The sequence below is a fragment of the Centruroides sculpturatus genome, unplaced genomic scaffold, assembly GCF_000671375.1.
Source record: "Centruroides sculpturatus isolate CEXI.00-Female unplaced genomic scaffold, Cexi_2.0 scaffold1560, whole genome shotgun sequence".
In the NCBI taxonomy this organism is placed as follows: Eukaryota; Metazoa; Arthropoda; class Arachnida; order Scorpiones; family Buthidae; genus Centruroides; species Centruroides sculpturatus.
Window position 1 is genome coordinate 7,786 of NW_019385968.1, and position 7,859 is coordinate 15,644.

Sequence of the window (7,859 nt, forward strand, 5' to 3'; positions counted from 1 at the left end):
AAATAAATCATTTTGATGAAAATATTTAAAATGTAGCTGCGAAGTGAAATTTTACGTATGATTCTCGGTCTATGGAGACTCTTAACGTGTTAGATGTACTTAAAATTATTAATATACATAAAAGACAAAAGCTTTGCTTCGAGAATAGTAGGTGGATTGGTAGGTGGATAGGTGTTCACATAGAAACTATTGTAATGGCAAAAAAGATCGTTATTGTGAAAAATGATGCAAATAATTAAAACGATTTCACTTACAAAACANGGTATTAAATTTCTTTCCCAATTACTAAAAAGAAAAAAAATAAATAAAAAAAAATTATAATTTAATTATTTATTTTTATTTTGATGATAATATTTAAAATGTAGCTGCGAAGTGAAATTTTACGTATTATTCTCGGTTTATCGAGACACTTAACATGTTAGATGTACTTAAAATTATTAATATACATAAAAGGCAAAAGCTTTGCTTCGAGAATAGTAGGTGGATTGGTAGGTGGATAGGTGTTCACATAGAAACTATTGTAATGGCAAAAAAGATCGTTATTGTGAAAAATGGTGCAAATAATTAAAACGATTTCACTTACAAAACGCAAAGTGTTAATTATCTCGCAACATTTAAATAGTTCAATTTTAGCTCCAAGTGAGCTGTGACGTAATATATGTTGATAAAAACATTTTCGTTTCAATAATTTTGAATAAATGCATAATTTATTCTTAAGTAAATATAAATAAACGTAAATATTGAATTTAAGTTTTTTTTTTCAGATTGCTTTCTTCAAAAAGTTACGGATAAGTATCAGGAACTCAGTTTTCATTTAACAGGCAGACTTACGTCATTATTGATAAATATCGAAGAGGGTCCAAAAGACAATTACAAGATTATTTTCCAAGAATTGCATAATGTTTTTATGAAAGAATTTCGACTTAACGAAAAACGAGAAGTTCAAATACTGAAAGAGTTTAAATTACCTGAACAAATGTCTGATTGGGGAATTATTGAATACAATGGAAACATTTATGGTCGACATAAAACTCGCTCGGACGGAAGAATTGTCAAGTATAACATTGTAACAGGGAAGACGACTTATGGGAATAAAGTCGATTTCGTTAAGTATGATTACGTCATATGTATATTTTCAAGTGACAACTTTTTCTGGGCATTTGACAGGATATATTATACAAAAAATTTAGAAAATTTTTCGTACGACATGATTTTCGAGGCGTATAAAATGGATTTTGATAATTTAGAAGTTTTTTCAAAGCGAAATTATACTCTGAATAATTGTTTACCTTTATCCATGTTTGCTGCTTATGATAAGCTGTATTGCGTACGTTATCGCGAACATAAGCTTTATATTTCGTCGGCTTCGAACGACGAAAAGTTTCTATACTTTGATTTATATAAACACCCAGAACTAGAAGGCTTTTCTTTCCTAAGAGTCTTTTATAGTGTTAATGAACGAAATCTTTACGTACAGTATACTGATCGCAAACATAACTATAAAATTCTTGTAAAAAAGTTAAACTTCAATTGTTCAAACGAAGATTGACGATTTGTGTCAAAACTTGAATTGTTTTTTCTTATTTTTTCATTTCCATAGAAAATCGCTTGTACCAATGAATAACTTTAACGTTAATAATTTGTTTGTATTAAATATTAATTAATTAATAAACACATAATCTACTTACTTACTTTGTTGCTGTAGAAATTGTAGTCATAAGTACAAATATTCATAGCCGAATTCTGTAGTTAAAAATTTAAGTTATAAACCATACTTAATAATTTTGTGAATATTTTTATATGAAATGTAATTCAAATTAACTGACAATATAGCATAATAGAGTTGGATCAAACGACATACCGTTTAATGAGATAGAGTATTATATTTATATAAAGTATCGATACTGTATACATGTTACAGTTAAACTTTATAATTCGTTATTCTAGAGAATATCTGGTTATTTATCGAATATCTAAACAGACCCGTTAAACTGTATAATTTTTTACCGTTGCATACCTTAACTATTACATTGAATAACGATCCTCGCTTTGTGACAGTGTGAAATAAAAACTGTATATAATGATCGGGGAATGATATCAATGATGAAAATAACCAGTTGCAGCTATCTCAACCAGTGTTGTTGTTGTTCGTTCAAATTATCGGTTCGGGCTACGGAATGTTTAGTCAAATTGTCATTTTTTTCCGTCTTTCTACTTTTGCTCAGAACTCAAACAATTGTAAAATTTTTGTACCTAAATTTCTTTAAATTATTTTCATAGAATTTTTGGGCGTAAAATGAGTAAAATGAGCGTAATGTAAAAGACAAAAGTTCTATGCTGACTCACGAAAAGTTATTACGATTTATACGAGAATAGAAGAGAGAGCCACCGACAAAAATGAACCCGGAGATTATATTGATAATATTGAAGTAACCAGTAATGTTCTGAATGTTAAAATAAAAAAGATAAATTAATAATTCCGCTTAAACTTAATGATCTGTTTCATATTCTATACTTAATACACATTTCTATTGGACACGGTGTCAGAGATCGAATGATCAAAAAAATGAATCGTTTTTCAAAAATAATTCTGAAGGAGTATTTTTGAAAAACGTTTTGATCTGTTTGTTTATGGAAAATGACCTCCGTAAGTTTTTTCTAAAAGTCTTATTTTGTGCCATATCAAAACATCCTGACGTCGGCGAGCACCTGGCGCAGGATAATAAGTGTTTAGTAGCGCGCCAAAGTGTATCCTGGGGGAAGTTACAACCAGAGTGATTTTTTGTTGCGTTTCCTGGAGCGCGGTGTTAATCAATTACTTTATTAACTAAGTTAATTAACAACTGATTAATCGAATTAATCAGTTGTGTTTACTTTAATTTATTCAATAATTTATGGAAGTTTGTGCATTCAAGTAATTTTTTCGAGTAAATCCTACGGAATGTATATTAACTTTATTATTTATTTAATTGTTAGCTTTTAATATCTTTATTAAAAATTTAGCAACCAGTGGCTTAACTTTGCTGGCATCGTTTGATACCATATTTTATTAAAATGTACTTTAATCTTCCTTTATCTATCACCCCTTACTCGTTAACCTCTCTGCAAATGTTTTTGCAGAGAGGTTAACGAGTAAGGGGTTAAAAATTTCATTGCTTTTCAAGTTCAGTGAAAAATGCACGAGAAGTGTACACGTTGAATTTGTCTCTCGCTTGCGCGTTAGCTTCGTATGTATTGTGTTCTTTAATGGTATTATTTTTGGTTTGTTTGTTTATATCTGTCATATCGCGTGTTATTCGTCCATTTTTAACAATAAAATGAAATTAAACGTCAAAATGCTCTATCTACCAAAAATCAGAATCTCCAAGTAGCAACAACGTGAGATGGTGTTTTTATAATTAAATGCAATAATTAAATCACGCATCTAAGTTAAGTAAGGATAGGTGTTAATCATACGGAGAACTCAATATAATCATTGATAACTAATGCAATTTTCATTTTATTATACTATATCCAAGTATTTTATTTGCTGTTTTTGATTTTTTATTTATTATTAGGGCATTTAACACTTTCCACCTCGTGAGTACTAGGATTTATGTGTTAGCAAGCCCATTATTGGTTTGACCAGCCACTCAATAGGGCGCCATGCAGTGAAAGACGGGGCCCGACAAATATTGTTTAGGTTCGGGAGATAGTTTAATTAACTTTCCGTTATTTATAGTGAGAAATCTGCTTCAAACATCGAACGATTCTGAGTTCGAATGGCTTGCTAAGATAAATTAAGTTTGAAAACTTCGACAATGAAGCACAACTGTATTTAATACTATATCATTTTCATTTTATGATAAAATAAAACTTATAATATTTAATTTTTTGCAGAATATTATTTAATAATTANGGTCGTGGGTTCGCGCCGCGATCGGACAGGCTGGCTGCTTGGAGTTTTCCGGGTTTTCTCCTTGCCAATAACGACTAAATAGGAGGCCAGTTCCCCATAAAAGTCCTCCCGGAAGGCATTAGTTCCCCTCGCGTAACATCGCGCCCCAGAGAAGGCAACGGGAAACCACTCTGGGTAGTAACTTTCCCTAGTATACACCTTGGCGGATTACAAACCTACGCCAGGTGTCGCCGACGTCAGGAATCTGATATGGCACCAAGAAGAGAGAGAAGAGAGAAGAATATAAATTTATTAGAAAAATGTTTTTTCTGTAAGAATTTTCACGTAATGATATAAATTTATTAGAGCAACCAAGGACGGTTACTATATATTATATTATATATATTTATTGATTATCTATTAACTATCAATTTTATTGTTTGCAAAACTTGACTTGGTGCTTTAGTCTTAAAAGACATTGTATAGACCACATCTTTACAAACTGGAACTATATGAGAATCCAACCGCTAATGGATTATCGAAATACTACACAGAGGAGAGTATATTGTAGAACTACGATAAAATACAACAGGAACCACTGGTACTAATACCAATAAGTGATATAAGAAGGCAAAAATGAAGATTAGATGATAGAAGTGAGTGAAATGTGTGAACTTATTTTGCATAATAACAAGACAGTACTTCTACATCTGGAGCGCTGATACAACTCTGAGCCAGAATAGACATTAATATACATATTGTTCTGGTACTTTTGAAACCGTGCTTGTAGTTATTAGTAGTAATTCAAACACAAATAATTATCGTATTTATCTTCAGGCACTTGGCAATACTTATCATCAAGTTTTATTCAGTTCAACTGAATAAAACTTGATGATAAGTATTGCCAAGTGCCTGAAGATAAATACGATAATTATTTGTGTTTGAATTACTACTAATAACTACAAGCACGGTTTCAAAAGTACCAGAACAATATGTATATTAATGTCTATTCTGGCTCAGAGTTGTATCAGCGCTCCAGATGTAGAAGTACTGTCTTGTTATTATGCAAAATAAGTCCACACATTTCACTCACTTCTATCATCTAATCTTCATCTTTGCCTTCTTATATCACTTATTGGTATTAGTACCAGTGGTTCCTGTTGTATTTTATCGTAGTTCTTCTACAATATACTCTCCTCTGTGTAGTATTTCGATAATCCATTAGCGGTTGGATTCTCATATAGTTCCAGTTTGTAAAGATGTGGTCTATACAATGTCTTTTAGGACTAAAGCACCAAGTCAAGTTTTGCAAACAATAAAATTGATAGTTAATAAATAATCAATAAATATATATAATATAATATATAGTAANTGAATATAGTTGTATGTACTGGAAATAATTAATGAGTAAATTGTTGATATTTTTTCTTTAAGTCCATAAACTATAGACCTGATATATGTTGTTACGCGTATAATTGACAATATATTTGATGAAAGCATATATTTGTTGATACTTGTTGGTAATATAAATTGTATTGTAGCATTATTAATTTATGTAATATGTAACATTGTGAACTCCTGTACTTCCAAACTAATTTTAATAATTACTAGATAATAATTAATACTTAACTACTGAATAATAATTTATAATTGTTAATAATACAAATTATAATAACCCTGAATTAATGTCATAATAAGTTAAATGTGATGTAATATTGTAGTTTATATTGATTTTGTTACTTACACCTGGTAGTGCTGCAGCGGAACCAGGTTATGTGTACTAAACATGTTAATAAATAATGATGATGATGATGATGATGATGATGCTAATGCTTGTTTTCGTCGCGGAGCGTCCTTCCGCGACGAAAACACGCATTAGCAATGGCGGTGCACACTCGGTAAGTAATCGTACAATTTTTTGTTTATAATGTAGTTTATACGGATTATTTTCACAAAAAATATACGTATTTTGGAAATGTTGAGTCGGATTAGTCTAGAATCGATTAATTTTATGGAAGAAAACCTTTCAAACAGCCGTAGTCCGTAAACTTGACACGTGTCGGGCTATGATTGAAAGGACTCGTAAGAAATCGGTTTCCTAAAGAATGGAACGTATCTATGATCTTATAGGGGGGTCGACTGTACTTTTAAGAAGACTTGGCACAACACAGACAATTTGTTTCAGTAATTGCGTTGTCATGCTATTAGCATAATTTATTGGGTCAGAAATAATAGAGTTTGAGTTAAGATTTTCATGCTGCACAGAAAAAATAGTTTTTCATCTAGTGAAAAAGTAAAGGGTTGATATTAGTTTTCCAGCAATCTTTATATATATCAGATCACTCAATGTTATTAAATATAAACTTTAGTTTTTATTTATTTTTTTTTGTTTTTAGACACTTTGTATTATTGTAAAATTTTCGTCTTGATTAGCGTAAAGATGTTTTTCCACTTTATTTTCGAACGAGTTTTACTATATTCGGTATAACTCGTAGAAATTATAGAGATAATTTCTTTCTAAAATTGATTCATTTTGTTCCGAACGTGGCAGAAAATTATGTAGAAATTCTCCTATAATAGTTTGTTTTTCATTATTTATTTTTTCAAATTCGTTTTACAATAACGTCGAAGCAATACCAGTAGTTTATGTGATCTTTGAAACATTAATTAAATTAAAATAATATAAACGTAAATTGTAAAGTTTTAAGTGCAAGAATGCAAGTGTAACAAATAAGTTTTTTACTGTCATCAGAATCATATAAACTTTCTATTTCAATGTGTTAATGTATTTGGATTTCGATTATTTAAATCTTTATTCTTTTTCACGAAATTACATTTACCTAGTTGAAAACATGGAATTTTCTTTTGATTTAAACATTCCTGTCGACTTCGTGTGAGAAAAACCTCTTTAAAACTCTTATTTACACTAGTGATAAACAAATGAATCAGCAAAAATGCTAACAAGGCTGTGGCTCGACTTTCTCAAACCTCCAACGACAACTATAGAAAATAAAGAAAGGGCTTAAACTTATATTTTTATATTACAATTTTATGATATGATTTTCTTGATTTACGATTGGTAATTTGTGAAAAGGAATATTAACCAGTAGAAATAAATTATTTTAAATAAATATAAATATTATAAAGTCTCTGTAAATCCACACGAAAAATATATAAATTTTCGGTTTAGCGGTAGACCATCACACAGCAGATAGCTAATTACTTCTCTTTATTTAATCACTGTATATGCATTTCGGGGCACAATTCTAGGACAAATGTAGCAAATTGGGACTTTGACAGAGCAGTAGAGCATATCGATAGGAACAAAATGGTCAAAGGAACCATGCCCGTACGGGCGATCCTTCGCGAGATATAGGCCCCCAAAAATGACTGGCGTCTAATTACAGAACGATTCCGTAACCGTAGTTCTGTTTTTTACCACGAGATGTCGCTACTTTGTTACGTCAAGAAGCTGGACAAGCATAATTCTGACTGTGGTGTAAATACACTACAGTCAGAATTAATTTATTACGAACAAAATTTGCTACTGTTCGTTTGTTGAACGTGAAATTTCTTTTGTCTGATGTTCAATGTTTATATTATAGCTTTAAAAGATGATTATTGTTTATTATTTTTATCAAAATATTTAAAATTATACAGTATTTTATAAAAGTTATTCTACAGAGTATGTAGACTTTCGTTCTTAAATTCTTTTAATCTCAAGATTTTCCTGCTGAATTTTCAATGTCTTACTCGAATTTTTTTTTTGTATTATTTAATAAAATTATTCATTGCTTTTTAGAAATAATTTAAACGTTTTATATATTAGAAAATTTGCAATATTTTATTTCACAATCAACGTTTACCTTCGAAATGTTCCGCAAAACCAAACTGAATTTTCTCCGTAGGCATCCTTATTTGGTTTTCACGAGATTTTAAAAAACCTAACCCTAGCGAATACCGAGAGTTAAGCGTATCTCGC